The sequence below is a fragment of the Columba livia genome, unplaced genomic scaffold (genome assembly GCF_036013475.1).
Source record: "Columba livia isolate bColLiv1 breed racing homer unplaced genomic scaffold, bColLiv1.pat.W.v2 Scaffold_153, whole genome shotgun sequence".
NCBI lineage: Eukaryota > Metazoa > Chordata > Aves > Columbiformes > Columbidae > Columba > Columba livia.
Window position 1 is genome coordinate 24,411 of NW_027043049.1, and position 18,156 is coordinate 42,566.

An 18,156-nucleotide genomic window follows, 5' to 3' on the forward strand; every position below is an offset into this window, starting at 1 on the left:
CGTGCACTGGGCTGGCAGCACCGCTGCTGCAGGAGTCCCTCTCCAGGGTCTCAGCGTTCTCCCCACTGCCCCTGGGCTCCTGGCTGGGGATGGGCTCCAGCAGCAGCTTGGGTGAGGTGGGTGGCTGATGCTCTCCCAGGAGCTCTGCCACGACAGCTCTGCTGTGGCCCCACTTGTGTTGCTGGTGTTGCAGGAGCTCTGAACTGTTCTGGGCACAGGAGGCAGCTGCAGGAGGGCGAGCAGCTTTTTGGGCCTCCAGGCTGAATCACTGCGCCAAGGACACAGGGTGATACTGCAATCCCATCCCCTCCAAGCTCACACAGCAACTCTTAACTGAGCAGGATCCTTCCTGCAAGCCATCCTCCCTCACCCCTGTCCATGGGGTGCAGTGCCTGCCTCCCTGCCAAGCTGCAGCCCACCTGCCCTCGCAGAGCAGGCAGAGGGGCAGCAGCTCCCTGCAGCTCTGGCCCAGAACAGCCTTCAGGACTCACCTGGCCTGTCACTGGTGAACACACGGGTCTGCTGGTCTCAGCTTTTTTCACCTGATCAGAGACGCTGGCCCCTAGAGATAAAACAGAGCATGAGCACAGGGCCACAGACTGCACCAAAGCCCTGAGCCTGCCCCCAGCCAGGCACTGGCCAGCATGCCCTGAGGGACGGCTGGACTGTCCCCAATCCCACGGAGCCTCAATGGAGGAGTCGTGGCTCATGCTCAGGCAACAGGCTCTGCTCTGCCAGACAGAGGCAGCACAACAGAAGCTGCTTCCCTCTTGCCTGCACCCTGCCTGACACTGGCAGTTAAGCAGCCTGGAGAGCAGTAACGGTGCAGCTGCAGGAACATCCCCTGTGAGAGCAGAGCTCCCCCACCCACACCCTGCCCCACTACCTGATCTCCAGCACCAGGCCCAGGAAAGGGTCAGAGGTCTCCCAGATGCTCTTGCACGCTGAGAACTTCACTGCAAAAGCAAGAGCAGTAAGCAGACCCTGGCACAACACCTGCACCCAGCACCACCCCAGCACAGCACAGGCAGCTGCTGTGTTCCCCCTCTCCAGCTTTGGGCTCTGGGATGTCGGCACCAGGATTCACAGCGTGCAATTCCACTGTGTGCTGGGACAGCAAGTGCTGGTACATAACTGCCAACACAGGTTTCTCAGGGGGTGGCAAAGAGCTGGGGGCCCCCAGCCAGCAGCTTTTTCCATCACTACAACACACGCCACAACCCACAGGAACCACAAGACCGACCAGCTGCACCTCTGGGTAAGTTACACACACTCAGCAGTTTTCCCAAAAGATCTTTACTGCAAGGCTCTCAGGGAAACCGCTGCCCTGAGAGTCACAGGCCCAGGACCTGGCAGCCAGCGCTCACCATGGACCACAGGGATCTGCCAAGGACTTGGTGAACCAGCATGGTGGCCTGGGCCTGGTGATCCAACCTGGAGACAGCAGCACCAGAGCTCACACTGCCCCTCCGCAATGGCCACCCCTGTCACCCACCGCTGTGTCCTCAGGATCCAAACCCATCCCAGCGGCAGCTCCTCTCTCCCTTCCCGTCAGGAGCAGCTTGCCAACATTTATCCAGCACTTGCAGTGGCCACTAACCAGGCCTGGAGCTGTCGGGAGAAAGGACTCCCTGGAGCTCACCCAGCTCTAAACTCAGCCCCAACCTGCCGCTGGCTCGGCAGCCGGCACTGCGAGCAGCGCAGAGATGGAGCAGTTGGCAAAGAGCTTTAATCCTCCCTTTCTATGGTCTCTATGGGGCTCTATGGGTCTCCATGGGGCTCCTTAGGGCTCTTTGGGCCCCTACAGGTCCCTTCGGGTCCCTATAGGGCTCTATGAATCTCTATGGAACCCCCAGGGTCCTAAAACCTTCTCTGGGAACCCCCGGGGTCCTAAAAACCTCCCAGGGAACACCCAGGGTCCTAAAACCCTCCCGGGGAACACCCAGGGTCCTAGAAACCACCCACTCTATGCAGATCCCTTGAATGGGACCTGGCAGCTTCCAAACCACTGTGTCCAGGCCACATGCAACACCCCTCAAGGACCAGATGGACAAACATGGGCCTCTCAGGGCCTTCTGACCAGGACACCTCTCACACACACAAAAGAAAACCCACACTAAGGTGGGAGCATGGAGCACCAGGGCAAAACATGACCATCCATGTTTCTTCTAGCAAAGAGCCTGCTGGCTACTGCAAGGACAACTATTGCAGGAAAATGTTAACAAATAATAAACCAAATATTAACAAATGCAGAAGGCCAGTGACCAATGAAGACTGAACACTTACCCCTGGGATTGCCCCCAGGCTCAGGAACAGGATTACACCAAGAGGCTTGATCACCATGGACTGCAGGAACCAAACAGGGAGTCAAACATGGGTGAGGAGCTTCCATGGCATGTTGTGATCTCCTTCTTCCTCAGTCACCTGCAGTGACGGGAGGGGGTGAGGTAATGACACAGGACACATACAAAGGTGTACGTTCCCACAGCTAGAAATGGAACATGGGTGACCTTTGTGCTGAGACCTAGCAGGTTTGCAGGCAAATAGTATTTATGACTTGTCTGTGTAACACCACCAAGGCACAAAAAGCTTTTGAAAAGCCTTTGAGATGATCCTGGGTACAATCACACGTGGAGAACCTATTAAAACGTGAGTGTTTATTCCCTCCAGCAGACAGACAGTGCCAACGTACCTCTGGGACAGCCCAAGGCTCATAACCAGGATCCAGCTGAGAAGCTCGATCAGCTCTGCCAATGCCATGGCCTGGAGTCATCACAGACCAGAGAGGTTTCCAGGCTCACAGAGCAATGCTCCTGCATTTCGGGGGAAAGAGGACATAAAGAAGAGAGAAAAACAAAACAAAACACAGCACAACATAGTTAGGACAACAACACCCATATATTGCAGAGAAATAGCCGTACTTGGGGAAAAAACTGGCAAAATGACAAAATATTCCAAATATTTGGGGGCTAAATTGGCCAATACAGGCAAAAGTATCTGAGTATTTGGGCAAAAAGTGGCCAAAAGAGGCAAAAACACCCACATTTGGGTGTAAAACTGTCAGCAAAGGTGAAAACATCCCATATTTGGGATCACAGCGCCTCCATTAGGGGAAAAAATGGGCAAAAGCACCTGAATATATCTGGTAAAAAGAGCCAGAAATAATAAAGCACCACTAGATTTGGATCAAAACTGGCCAAGAAGGGGTATAACATCCCCAGATTTGGGGTGAAATTGGACCAAAAAGTCAAAGTATTCCCAGATTTGGGTAAAAAACGGCCAAAAATGGCCGAAACACCCCCAGATTTGGGTAGAAACTGGAGTGCAAAGCCAAAGAACTCCCAGATCTAGGCAGAAACGACCCCAAAGGGCACAAATGTGCCCAGATTGAACTCAAAACTGGCCCAAAGGGCCAAAGCAATCCCAGCTTTGATTTGAAACAGGCCCAAAGGCTCCAAGCGTGCCCTGGGACGGGGCCGTGTGGCACGAGGCTGGGGGGCAGCGAGGGCCCCACAGGGACTCAGTGCTGGTTTCTGCCCCTGGGCCACCATCCCCACAGAATCACAGAATCACAGAATGGACTGGGTTGGAAAAGCCCTCAGAGATCACCGAGTCCAACCCTTGGTCCAACTTTAGTCCGTTTACTAGATCATGGCACTAAGTGCCATGTCCAATCTCAGTTTAAAAACCTCCAGGGACGGCGAGTCCAGCACCTCCCTGGGCAGCCATTCCAGTGCCTGACCACTCTCTCTGCAAAGAATTGCTTTCTAATATCCAGCCTAAATTTCCCCTGGCAGAGTTTAAGCCCATGGCCCCTTGTCCTATTGCTGACTGCCTGGGAGAAGAGACCAATCCCCACCTGGCTAGAACTGCCCTTCAGGTAGTTCTAGAGAGTGCTGAGCTCAGCTCTAAGCCTCCTCTTCTCCAGACTAAACAAGCCCAGCTCCCTCAGCCTCTCCCCATAGGGCTTGTGCTCAAGTCCCTTCCCCAGTCTTGTTGCTCTTCTCTGGACCCGCTCCAGCACTTCAATCTCTTTCCTGAAGTGAGGGGCCCAGAACTGACCACAATACCTCAGGTGTGGCCTCCCCAACGCAGAGCACAGGGGAAGGATCACTGCCCTTGTCCTGCTGACCATGCTAGTTTGGATACAGGACAGGATACCGTTGGCCTTCTTGGCCACCTGGGCACACTGTTGGCTCATGTTGAGCTTCCTGCCAATTAGTACCCCCAGGTCCCTTTCTGTCTGACTGCTCTGTCAGACATTCATCTTCAGACGAGGAGCAAAGCCATAAGACCTTATGGATTAGGCCCAAGCAAAAACCCCAGCTACCTGAGACACTTAGACTAAGCCTAAAATACGATGATCTCTCCATAAGGATGGTTTTTATACTGTACTTCCACAATCTGCTGGCAGTACAACAAAATAAGCTGCAGATCTACTTAGGCTGAGTCGTGGTGGTTTGGTGCAGGGATCATGCATCTCATGGGAATATTTCACCATTTCTGCTCTGGTTTTCAGTGTATTACACCAAAACACCCACCTGATGACATCCTTTCAAGAGCAAAGGCAGCAATTTGCAGAATTCCGCTTCTTTGGGGAACTGAGAAATTGCTGAGCTGACACCAGGTCCTGCAGTGTCCCTGTCACCTGCAGAGTCACCGCATCCTCGCCACGGTAGCGGGCATTGTGACAAAGGTTCTATGTCAGCTGGGTGTGGCAGCCGAGCGCCCCCTAGGGGAGGGGGAGCCTGTCAGCCCCGGGACTGTCACTGCCTGCTGTCCCTCCTGTCACCAGCCAGGCCTCTGAAAACTGGTCAAACCATGGCCAGACTTGGGGCCAAAGTGGCCCAAAGTCTCCAAGAGACAAGTCGGGAAGAAAGATATGGGACAGAGGGAGAAAGCGAAGGGAGCAGGAGAAAGGGAAGGAAGAATAAAAAGTAGTGTTGGGCTGCAGGAGTGAGATGGAGGAATTGAAAGAAAAGAGGCAGGAAGCAGGAGAGTGAGAGAAAAGGAAAGAAGAGAGGAAAGAAGAGACATGCAGCCAGACGAGGGGTTAGTGAGAGAGGATGGGACAGAGAACAGGATGAGAAGGAAATAAGGCAAGGCAAGGACAGGCAAGGACAGGCAAGGACAGGCTAGGCTGCAGGATGGTTTGTATTCTGTACTTCCACAATCTGATGGCAGTACAAAAACATAAGTTCTCTTGTTCTTCAGCACTGAGCACGGAGGTTGGAACGTGATCTATGAAGAAATCCACCTACAGTCAGTCTGGTTTCATTGGAGGCCATCAGGACAAGTTGAGTTCACATTCACCAGGAGTCACAGCAGGTCCCACCCGTCCCTGCAGACCCCAACAGCGCTCCTGTGCAGGGTCCCGAGGAGCAGTGAGCACAGAACAAGAAACCTCCCTTCCAAAGAAGCCCCCAGCTGGCTCTTGAACCAAGCTGCACAGAGCAGCAGCTGAGAACAACCTCTGCCACAACTGCACCCGGCTCTGCCGTCTGCACAAGGAGACCAGCTCCTGAATGATCCCCAGCCCTACAGACACAGATCCTCCCCAGGGCAGGGATGAGGAAACACCAGAGTGCACGGACACCTGGTCATTCAGTTGAAGCTGCTGGGGAGAAGGACAGAGGACTAGAGAGAGACAAATGAGACAAGAGAGAAGACAGAGGAGCCCAGAGAGAAAGAAACACACAGAGAAAAGGATGGAGAGATGGAGAGATCAAGGCAAAAAGGGACAAGGAGCCGTGATGAGACAGGGAGGAAGAAACAGCAGGGCTGAGGAGCAGGACAGAGGGATGGGGAGTGGGGAGGAGGAGAAGCAGGAAGGGGGTAGAGAAAGACAGGGAGGGGGATGGACAGATGGAGAGACAAAAAGAAAGGCAGGGAACAGAACAAAGGGACTGAGAAACAAAGCAAAGTTCAGATCAAAATGAAGAGACTGGAAAGGGAAAACATGCAGCAATGAGCTGGAGGAAGAGGAAAAGAGGGCTGAGGAGCAGGAAAGAGAAAGAGAAGACAAAGAAAAGGCAGAGCCAGCTGGACAGGGCAGATATAGTGAGAAGGGATGGGGCCGGGCACAGGCAAGGAAGACAGAAAGACAAACAGGACAGAAAGACATCAAGAAGGAAAAGGGGCAGTAGTCTGGACAGAGATGGAGAAAGAAGCAGCAGGGAAAGGGAAGACAGGCAGAAAGACGGAGAGGGAGCAGGAGAGAGAAAGAACAATAAGGGTTGGGGGTACAATAGAGATTGGGAAAAAATCCTGGGGTGGGCAGCAAGATGGAGAGGGAGTGAAAAAGAAGAGGGGCAGGAATAGGCGCAGGGAGCAGGACAGAGGGATACAGTGAGAAATGATGGGGCACGGAGCAGGACAGAGCAACAGAGCAGAATGACGACAAAGAGAAACCAGGGATGGTGAGAACACAGAGGGGTGGAGACGGAGAGGGAGACACGAGAAACCCTGCACAGAGATTCAGAAGGGTGGAGGAATAGGTGAGGAAGCAGCAGAGGGACAGAGGGAGAAGAGATGAAGAGGAAGAAGGGCACAGTAGGAAAGAGGAGGGAGCAGGGAGGGACTGGGACACAAAACAGGGGGAAATGTCCCCAAGGGCCCAGGACTCACCACACTTCCTGCTCTCTGCACTGCCAGGCAAGCTGTGCAGTTCAGGCACTTCTGTCGTGAGAAATGCAGTTGTGATTCATGCTGAGATGTTTGATGTTTACAGATACAACCAATTGAGGCTCGGGCTCTGAACCTGCAAAAAGGAAAAGGTGGGTAAGTTCTATGTAAAAAGTTCTGAAACTTGTTTATGAGGTTATATTGATAGAGGGAGCTAACATTTTCAGGGTTAACCAACCACATAATAAGGGCCTACTAACGAACTAACACTTGAAGCCACATAATGAGTATCTAGTTTAGAGCCACATGTAACCGGTTGTGTTAAGAAAAACCAGAACCCCATCAAATGCCAAGATCACAAGTTTTACAGCACCAGCTGTAACCTTGAGGAGACAAGACAGCCAAGATGGACAGCAAAAGGGGGCCAGTCTGGTTTCAGTTGACTTGGCAACTTGGGAGACCCATAGAGACCACAGAGACCATAGTGACCCAGAGACACCCACAGAGACCATAGAGACCCATAGAGACCATAGTGACCCAGAGACTCCCACAGAGACCATAGAGACCCATAGAGACCATAGAGACCCAGAGACACCCACAGAGACCATAGAGACCACAGAGACCATAGTGACCCAGAGACACCCACAGACACCATAGAGACCCATAGAGACCACAGAGACCATAGTGACCCAGAGACACCCACAGAGACCATAGAGACCCATAGTGACCCAGAGACACCCACAGAGACCATAGAGACCCATAGAGACCCTGCGCAGGCGCAACAGGGGAGGGTCAAGGAGGAGACTATGGAAATGGTTCTCTGAGACTCATTTTAATAAGAAGCGGGAAAGGTTATGAATATGTACAGGCGTTCCTGGGGTCATTGTGAATATGTAACACCTTACTGTATTTAAGCAAACCTCTTAGTGTTTCAAGGTGTGCGTGTTGGGCAGAGCGAAGCCCCCGCGCACCCAGCGCTGTTTTGCTTATGCTCTAATGAACACGTGTTTAAGGAATACAATTAAGGAATTGGATTAAACGTTGTTTATCCATAGAAAAAGCCTAAGTTATTTATTTCATTGCTTTACAACAAGTGATCGAATCTGCTATAGAAAAGTTCAACCACCTCCTGTATAGCAAAGGATAAAAGAAAGTATGGATTTTTGTTGCATCTGATCCGTAACGCAAGTACCAATTAAAAATCCATTAGCAGTGGGTTCCTTCAAATATTCCCTGTGCAGGCAGTTCCTGGCACGATTATATCAGCGTTCTTACTATTTTACAGGAGAAACACAGGGCACGGCTGATTTTGCCCACGTGCAGCGCAATGATCACACGAGTGCGGTGAACTGGGTAACAGGCCCTAGAGAAGGAAAATCAGGCTCCGTGTGCAGAGCCAAAACAGAAACCCTTTTCAAACTGGTTAATTTTAAAAACCTACAAAGGCTATAAAGTAGAAAAAAAGAGCAGTGAATGTGCATAATGACACAATTAGAGGGTTTTTCAGTTCCATGATGTGCTCTTTTACTAAAACGTGTCTGCTGGAGTGGATATCCTGGACACAAACAGGCGGGTTCCTGGTGTTGTGCCCATGGTGACTCATCCACTGTGGCCGTGGGTGTCAGGCCTTGATACCACAGACACAAAACCTGGGGAGGGAGGAGATCACAGTAAAACACTTAAAGATAATGAGCCAGCAGACTTGATTTCATCTTTAGTTAAAAATACACATGGCTGCTGTCTTTTTTCCAGTTTAGCTAGGACGGGCTCCAATATCCAATATTAATTCTAATTACATGACAAAAAATAGGGGGGAAAGCTTTATTTTTACAATGGTAAATACAGTCTAAGTCATAATTAGGGAAACAGATAAAGGGGTGTAGCAGATGAGGCACAGACTCTCTTTAAGATGTAGAGAGACATTTAATACAAACTCAGGTTTGTATTTGACACATCAGGTACCTCTGTCCCTGATGTACCAATCCCGTATCAATCCCTCTGTCCCTGATGTACCAATCCCGTATCAATCCCTCTGTCCCTGATGCACCAATCCCGTATCAATCCCTCTGTCCCTGATGTACCGATCCCGTATCAATCCCTCTGTCCCTGAGGTACCAATCCCATATCAGTCCCTCTGTCCCTGAGGTACCAATCCCGTATCAGTCCCTCTGTCCCTGAGGTACCAATCCCGTATCAGTCCCTCTGTCCCTGAGGTACCAATCCCATATCAGTCCCTCTGTCCCTGAGGTACCAATCCCGTATCAGTCCCTCTGTCCCTGAGGTACCAATCCCGTATCAGTCCCTCTGTCCCTGATGTACCAATCCCGTATCAGTCCCTCTGTCCCTGATGTACCAATCCCGTATCAGTCCCTCTGTCCCTGATGTACCAATCCCGTATCAGTCCCTGTCCCTGATGCACCAATCCCGTATCAGTCCCTCTGTCCCTGATGCACCAATCCCGTATCAGTCCCTCTGTCCCTGATGTGCCAATCCCGTATCAATCCCTGTCCCTGATGTACCGATCCCGTATCAGTCCCTCTGTCCCTGATGTACCAATCCCGTATCAATCCCTCTGTCCCTGATGTACCAATCCCGCATCAATCCCTCTGTCCCTGATGTACCAATCCCGTATCAATCCCTCTGTCCCTGATGTACCAATCCCGTATCAATCCCTCTGTCCCTGATGGTTCATGTCCCACACAGCCCTTGCTGCTTGTGTTGTTCCACCAGCGCTTGTTCTCACGCTGTGACTCTTGCAGTTTCTCACAGGCCTGATGTCACAACCCTGCCACATCTCCCCTTCTTTGTTCAACAATTGCAGCCATAGCAGCGTGTAACTGCACAGCCACTGCACCATTAAAGCTTTTGTCAACCATTCGTTGTGCACAAGAGAAGACACATGGCACACAATCAATAAGTACCAGACTCCACACACAAACATTCTAAGCAGTGGGTTAAAGGGCCGTGTTTCGCAGTTTTTGTGGCACCCATAACTGTTACAGAATCGCTACTTAATATTCCCTGCATAGTGTTTAACACAGAATAATGAGCTCCCAGTCAGCTAAGAATTCTCATTCTCTGTTCTCCAAGTCAGGACCTATATTAATATATTACTGAGCTGTCGGTTTAAGACGGTGTAAAAACTCAGTGGGAGACGCCTCACGATCCTGTTTAATCTCAGAAGGTTTTGGCGTATTTACAGCTTTAGGCACAGCGTGTCTAATCCCGTATAAAATACACTGTCCATACCAATGCAGCCTGTCCCCCGATATAAGGACATCAGGATCCCACCCTGGACTGACCCAGGGACAATTTTGACCTCATGTTCTCTGTGTATTCTACACCAATAGCTGTTCTTCAACAAACCTTTGACTGGTTTCCATTTCTTTCCCTGATTATCCTTTTTCAAAACAAATGGATCTGAAGGGGATAAATACAATGCATATGTAACATTATGTATTGTGTAATATGCCTTATGTAATAGGCAATATAGGATTTAAAATACATACATTACTATATACTACATGTAGCATATCACTATACTACACATCTCAAAGTACACCCACCTAGACCTGTGCAGCATATTAATGTTATTTACAGTGGCCACATTAATTACAATATTCAATCAGATTCTCCCTGGTTGACTCCCTGTTGAACAGCAAACGATCCTTTTCCAGTGTCAGAAAATACAGCCCGGGGGGATTTCTCCCGAATCCTCCTGCCGATTGTCCACTACCTACTTCACAATCACATTAACAGACAATCAGTGAACCGTAAGTACTGGACTAAATGCGCAGACGCGAATGCGCAGACCCAAGGCGCTGGTGTCGCCCACGTCTCGCGCAGGCAGCGTGCCAACCCAACCAGACAATGAAGGTGCCTTATCTCATTGATGGGGTTTTACCCGCGTCCCGAGCTGGTCCCAGGATCTGTGGTCCCTTCCGGGAATTCCCCGGTGCCGGCACAAGGTCCCAGAGATCCTGGGGACCACGGCAGGTCAGGCAGATCATCCCATCCTCGTCGCCAGAAAATGATACCGAAAAGTCGGCAAAGAGACTCTTTAACACTGGCCGTACTTCACTGGCAGTAATCCCTCCTGGATTCACACCCTCTCTGGATGGCACGGGTGCCAACTGCTGGCAATCAGGGCAGGACATAAGAACGCTCCTGGCCTGACCCACTGTCATTTGAAATTGTCGTTTTAACGCCTTTGCACTCTGGTGAAAGGATTCATGTGATCGTTTAGCTTGCTGCAAGGCTTCAGGCACAGTGAGCAGCACAGCTTGTGCATCGGCCCTCCTATTGCCTTCCGCAAGAGGTCCTGGAAGGGCCGTGCGAGAGCGGGTGTGCATTGCATAAAAACCATGATGTCTGTGATTTATTAGAAACCATAGCATTCTCAATTCAGCCATCAAAAGAGGATTATCCCCTTCCTTAAGAAAAGAAGCTTCCAGGCGGTTAAGGATGCCAGCTGCACAATATGAGCCAGTTCCAACATTCCAAGGTTTGTTACAGAACACCTCACAGCGATCCCAACAGCTGTCAGCTCAAGAACTTGTTTGACCCTTGGTCTCTTTCTCTACCTTGTGTTTGCAGCACTGGGTATCTGAGTTCAGCCACGTCATTACAACTTCACGTGAGCGACCAGAGGCAGCAGTAAATACAGTCTTGTCGCTTACTGGTCGTTGCTGACAGCAGCGTTTATTGCGAATTCTCCTTCATTGCAGGAAGAAATATACCTTCAGGTCTATCGCACACATAGCATATAAACATTCTCTGCCTTGAATTATTGGTTTTGCATACATTTCTTTTATTATCCAAACTGTTTTCATTGGTGTGTGAGCTAGAAAAACCCATACGGCCACAATCACCTTTCTCCTGACCTGAGCTCTCCTGACCTGCGGTTCCACCACCGGTGTCTTCTCTCTTGATCCCTCTTGACTGGCAGGTGCGCTCCAACCCTCTTTATCCATCACTCTTCCTCACAGGTTCACCTCCTTCCTTGCTTTTCCTTTGCACGCTGCTCCACCTGAAGAGAAACACATGGAGGACTGAGCTACACCAGCCCAAGGGCACTACAGTCAGACAGGGGCTGAGTCCGGGGCTGACACCTCCCCACACCCCACAGCACGCCCACCTTGCCTTGGCACCAGCCCCTCGCACAGCCCTTCCCCTCAGCTCTGCCCTCCTGCAGCACAGCTTCCGCACGTGCCCTGCTCAGGCTGGACCCCAATGTCACGGGTTAGAGATGTCACCGCTCAGAACAAATGCCCACGACCCTCACCTGCTCTTTGGTACTTGCTGGACCCCAATGTCACGGGTTAGAGATGTCACAGCTCAGTACAAATGCCCACGGTCCTCACCTGCTCTTTGGTACTTGCTGGACCCCAGCGTCACGGGTTAGAGATGTCACAGCTCAGTACAAATGCTCACGGTCCTCACCTGCTCTTTGGTACTTGCTGGACCCCAGTTCCACGGGTTAGAGATGTCACAGCTCAGTACAAATCTCCTCAAGATTCCACCTACACCATCTGCTGACAAACACACGCTGTCCTCACCAAAGCCAAACGCTGCAACAACCAGCGACAACTCAAATCCGCGTGTGCGGCGCAAAATCGCAGGTGTGAGCTGACGCAGAGCTGGGCTTGACAGCTGCAGAGTGTGCACCCTGTGGCTCAACGTGGCCAGTCACTGCCATTCCGCCTTCTCCCTGGGAGAAGCGCGTGAGCACAGGCTGCTTCAAGGCACCATGCGAACGGTTTGGATCTCCGGGTCTCTGAGGGCGAGAGTAACAAATGTGATCTGTGTGTGGCGCAGGAGCTTCCCGTCCACTTGCTCCTCCATTCAGTCAGGTGCTGCAAGAGAGGGACAGAGAAAGAAACAGTTAGGACCGGATTAACAACCTCGTCATCCCTGTCCCCAAACCTGCAGGCGGCCTAGGAGGCCTGATCTAAGTTTGGCTCTTCTCCCTCTCTTTGCTGGAATCCTTCACTGCACAAATTTCTGTCATGAACACTCTCTGAACCAACCTGATGTGTTCATAGTTCCCAGCCCAGCGTCCATTCCTCAAGGTACCTCAGCATTTCCCTTTGAAACCACACGTGAGTGCCATCCCGTCCTGAGCTACCTCAGCATTGCCCACTGCAGCCTCTCCGACGCCATCTCCTCCCTGAGCTCCCTCAGCCTTTCCCGCCAAAGCCTCCCCGATGTCACCCCCTCCCTGAGCTCCCTCAGCCTTTCCCGCCAAAGCCTCCCCGATGTCACCCCTTCCTGAGGTCCCTCAGCCTTTCCGGCCAAAGCCTCCCCGATGTCACCCCTCCCTGAGGTCCCTCAGCCTTTCCCGCCAAAGCCTCCCCGATGTCACCCCCTCCCTGAGCTCCCTCAGCCTTTCCCGCCCAAGCTCCTTCCGCGCCGTCCCGCCCTCAGGCTCCTCCGCCGCTCCCGCCGCTCCCCCCGTTCCCGGCCCCTCCCCGCGGCAGCGCCGCCCCCGCCCCTCGCGCCCCCTGGCGCCCCCACGGCGGCCCCGGCCCCGCCTGCGCCGCTCCCGACCCGGCGCTGCCCCCTCCCGCTCGCTTTCCTCCCTCTGCCCTGCGGCACCGCGGGCTCCCCCCTCCGCCCCACGGCCCCACCCGAGCCCCGCGCAGCGTTCAGCCCGGGGCTCCCTTCCCTCACAGCCGCCCGCGTGTTTCCCCCTCGCCCCTTGCCCGGCCCGGGGCCGCGCTCTTGCGGCTGGCTGCCCCTCGCCTTCCTCCTGCCGAACCCAGCCCGTCCCTCCCCCTCCAGCCTCCCCCCTCAGCCGGGACCGGGGCGGCCCCGTCCAGTCTCCCCGCTGTCCGCCCGCCCCTCGCTCACCGCCGGCCCCGCCGCTCCTCGCGCGCTGCTCCCGCCGCCGCACCGCCGGCACGCGCTCCTCGGCCCGCGCGCTTCTGCAGCGTGGCCCCGCCCATCCCGCGCAGGAGCCAATCCCGTCCGTGCCCGCCACCGGGCCCCGCCCCCCCTCCCGGCCCGGAGCCGCCGGCGGCCGCAGAGCGGCGCTGTCCGCCCGCAGCGCGGCCCCGGCCCCGGCGGGTCAGCGGCAGCGGGGCCGGGAGCGCTCGGGCTGCGCCCGCCCGGGACGGCCCGGGACCGAGGGCTCCGCCGCCCGCCCGGGACGGCCCGGGACCGAGGGCTCCGCCGCTGCAGCCCGTTTCGTGCCGTTTGCACCCCGGCTTACACGGCTGCAGCCTTCCTGCTGCTGCAGCTCACACATCTTTCTTCCTTCTAAGCGCACAGCAGGTCACACTCACAAACGTTCCGTGCTCGCTGGCATAAGGACATCTGCAGAAGAATCTACAAACATTACACAGATATACCACCGACCACAGCTTTCTGAGCTTTCAGGTTAAAGTTCTGTAGATACCCATGTTTCAATCAAACAGACACCACCAGCAGAGCTGCTGCCTCTGCCGTCTTTGCTCAGAAAGCAGTGACAACACCAGAAAACACATTGGCAGCCGGTGCTTTGAGCAGTGAAGGTGGGATCTACAAAAGTCCGATTAAACCAAACAGCCTGAGGTCTTTATAAAGCTGCACATCTGCCAGGAATGCTGAAATGCAAGAGTTTACTCCTGCACTATTCCACAACGGAACAGCCGCTTCATATCAAAAATCATCTCAAAGTTCCAAACCGGTACATTAAAAAGCTGTCACTAGGTATTAGAAGACCACTGCAAGATCTTATTGCTTTTGAGTTAAATCATAATTTTTCAATAAACCAAAAGCCAAAAAATTTCTGCAGTCATCCTCCTGTTCATTCATGAGCACCGCAGTGAACAGTTGTTATACAACATGTCAACAGAGGAAATTGAAAACCCCCCAAAAAAACCTTACTGTATCTAGTGGTGTATCTAGGATGCTGTATCTAGGATGCTGTATCTAGGATGCTGTATCTGGGATGCTGTATCTAGGATGCTGTATCCATGATGCTGTATCTATGATGCTGTATCTATGATGCTGCATCTGGGATGCTGTATCTAGGATGCAATATCTATGATGCTGTATCTGGGATGCTGTATCTGGGATGCTGTATCTAGGATGCTGTCTCTAGGATGCTGTATCTATGATGCTGTGTCTAGGATGCTGTATCTGGGATTCTGTATCTGGGATGCTGCATCTAGGATGCTGAATCTGGGATGCTGTATCAGGGATGCTGTATCTATGATGCTGTATCTATGATGCTGTATCTATGATGCTGTATCTGGGGTGCTGTATCTGGGATGCTGTATGTAGGATAGAGCATCTGGGATTCTGTATCTAGGATGCTGTATCTAGGATGCTGTATCTGGGATTACGTATCTGGGATGCTGCATCTAGGATGCTATATCTAGGATGCTGTGTCTGGGATTCTGTATTGGGGATCCTGTATCTGGGATGCTGTATCTGGGATGCTGTATATAGGAAGCTGTATCTGGGATGCTATATCTATGATGCTGTGTCTAGGATGCTGTATCTGGGAATCTGTATCTGGGATGCTGTATCTGGGGTGCTGTATCTAGGATGCTGTACCTACGATGCTGTATCTGCGATGCTGTATCTGGGATGCTGTATCTAGGATGATGTACCTGGGATGCTGTATCTAGGATGCTGTATTTAGGTTGCTTTATCTGGGATGCTGTATCTGGGATGCTGTATCTGGAATGCTGTATCTGGAATGCTGTATCTGGGATTCTGTATGTGGGATGCTGCATCTAGGATGCTGTATCTGGGATGCTGTATCTGGGATGCTGTATCTATGATGCTGTATCTGGGATTCTGTATCTGGTATGCTGTATCTAGGATGCTGTATCTGGGATGATGTATCTGGGATGCCGTATTTAGGATAATGTATCTGGGATTCTGTATTGGGGATCCTGTATCTGGGATGCTGTATCTAGGATGCTGTATCTAGGATGCTGTATCTATGATGCTGTATCTGGGCTGCTGTATCTGGGATGCTGTATGTAGGAAACTGCATCTAGGATGCTGTATGTATGATGCTGTATCTGGGATGCTGTTTCTGGGATGCTGTATCTAGGATGCTGTATCTGGGATATTGTATCTAGGATGCTGTATCTAGGATGCAATATCTATGATGCTGTATCTGGGATGCGGTATCTCGGATGCTGTATCTGGGGTGCTGTATCTAGGATGCTGTATCTAGGATGCTGTATCTGGGATGCTGTATCTGGGATGCTGTGTATGGGGTGCTGTATCTAGGATGCTGTATCTGGGATGCTGTATCTGGGATGCTGTATCTGGGATTCTGTATCTGGTATGCTGTATCTAGGATGCTGTATCTGGGATGCTGTATCTGGGATGCTGTATCTGGGATCCTGTATCTGGTATGCTGTATCTAGGATGCTGTATCTGGGATGATGTGTCTGGGATGCTGTATTTAGGATAATGTATCTGGGATTCTGTATTGGGGATCCTGTATCTGGGATGCTGTATCTAGGATGCTCTATCTAGGATGCTATATCTAGGATGCTGTATCTAGGATGCTGTATCTGGGATGCTGTATCTGGGATGCTGTATCTGGGGTGCTGTATCTAGGATGCTGTATCTATGATGCTGTATATATGATGCTGTATCTGGGATGCTGTATCTGGGATGCTGTCTCTGGGGTGCTGTATCTAGGATGCTGTATCTACGATGCTGTATCTATGATGCTGTATCTAGGATGCTGTATCTGGGATGCTGTATCTGGGATGCTGTATCTGGGATTCTGTATCTGGGATGCTGTATCTAGGATGCTGTATAAAGGATGCTGTATCTGGGATGCTGTATCTGGGATGCGCTATCTGGGATTCTGTATCTGGGATGCTGTATCTAGGATGCTGTATCTGGGATGATGTATCTATGATGCTGTATTTGGGATAATGTATCTGGGATTCTGTATTGGGGATCCTGTATCTGGGATGCTGCATCTAGGATGCTGTATCTAGGATGCTGTATCTATGATGCTGTATCTGGGGTGCTGTATCTGGGATGCTGTATGTAGGATACTGTATCTAGGATGCTGTATGTATGATTCTGTATCTGGTGTGCTGTATCTGGGGTGCTGTTTCTGGGATGCTGTATCTAGGATGCTGTATCTGGGATATTGTATCTAGGATGCTCTATCTAGGATGCTGTATCTGGGATGCTGTATCTCGGATGCTGTATCTAGGATGCAGTATCTATGATGCTGTGTCTAGGATGCTGTATCTATGATGCTGTATCTAGGATGCTGTATCTAGGATGCTGTATCTAGGATGCTGTATCTGGGAAGCTGTATCTATGATGCTGTATCTAGGATGCTGTATCTAGGATGCTGTATCAGGGATGCTGTATCTAGGATGCTATATCTAGGATGCTGTATCTAGGATGCTGTATCTGGGATGCTGTATCTGGGATGCTGTATCTAGGATACTGTATCTAGGATACTGTATCTGGGGTGTCGTATCTGGGATGCTGTATCTACGATACTGTATCTAGGATCCTGTATCTATGATGCTGTATCTGGGGTGCTGTATCTGGGATGCTGTATCTAGGATGCTGTCTCTAGGATGCTGTCTCTAGTATGCTATATCTGGGATGCTGTATCTGGGATGCTGTATATATGATGCTGTGTCTAGGATGCTGTATCTGGGATTCTGTATCTGGGATTCTGTATCTGGGATTCTGTATCTGGGATGCTGCATCTGGGATGCTGTATATGGGATTCTGTATCTAGGATGCTGTATATAGGATGCTGTGTCTGGGATTACGTATTGGGGATCCTGTATCTGGGATGCTGTATCTGGGATGCTGTATCTGGGATGCTGTATCTAGGATGCAATATCTATGATGCTGTATCTATGATGCTATATCTAGGATGCTGTATCTAGGATGCTGTATCTGGGATGCTGTATCTAGGGATACAGCATCCCAGATACAGAATGGGATCCTAGATACATCCCAGATACGGAATCTAGGTGCTGTATCTGGGATGCTGTATCTGGGATGCTGTATCTATGATGCTGTATCTGGTCTGCTGTATCTAGGATGCTATATCTAGGATGCTGTATCTAGGACACTGTATCTGGGATGCTGTATCTTGGATCCTGTATCTAGGATACTGTATCTAGGATGCTGTATCTATGATGCTGTATCTGGGGTGCTGTATCGGGGATGCTGTATCTAGGGATACAGCATCCCAGATACAGAATGGGATCCTAGATACATCCCAGATACGGAATCTAGGTGCTGTATCTGGGATGCTGTATCTGGGATGCTGTATCTATGATGCTGTATCTGGTCTGCTGTATCTAGGATGCTATATCTAGGATGCTGTATCTAGGACACTGTATCTGGGATGCTGTATCTGGGATCCTGTATCTAGGATACTGTATCTAGGATGCTGTATCTATGATGCTGTATATGGGGTGCTGTATCGGGGATGCTGTATCTATGATACTGTATCTAGGATGCTGTATCTATGATGCTGTATCTGGGGTGCAGTATCTGGGATGCTGTATCTGGGATGCTGTATCT

The 18,156-nt window shown here is 51.2% G+C and overlaps 1 long non-coding RNA gene across 1 annotated transcript; it reads right to left on the bottom strand.

The window, feature by feature from the left end:
• Positions 1-6,615: 6,615 nt before the first annotated feature.
• Positions 6,616-12,769, bottom strand: LOC135577854 (uncharacterized). The gene is made up of 3 exons (XR_010469379.1): positions 12,067-12,769; positions 11,508-11,653; positions 6,616-6,760 (listed from the first exon to the last, which is right to left on the bottom strand). It is a non-coding gene; the product is annotated as an uncharacterized LOC135577854 (long non-coding RNA).
• Between the last annotated feature and the right edge of the window lie 5,387 nt (positions 12,770-18,156).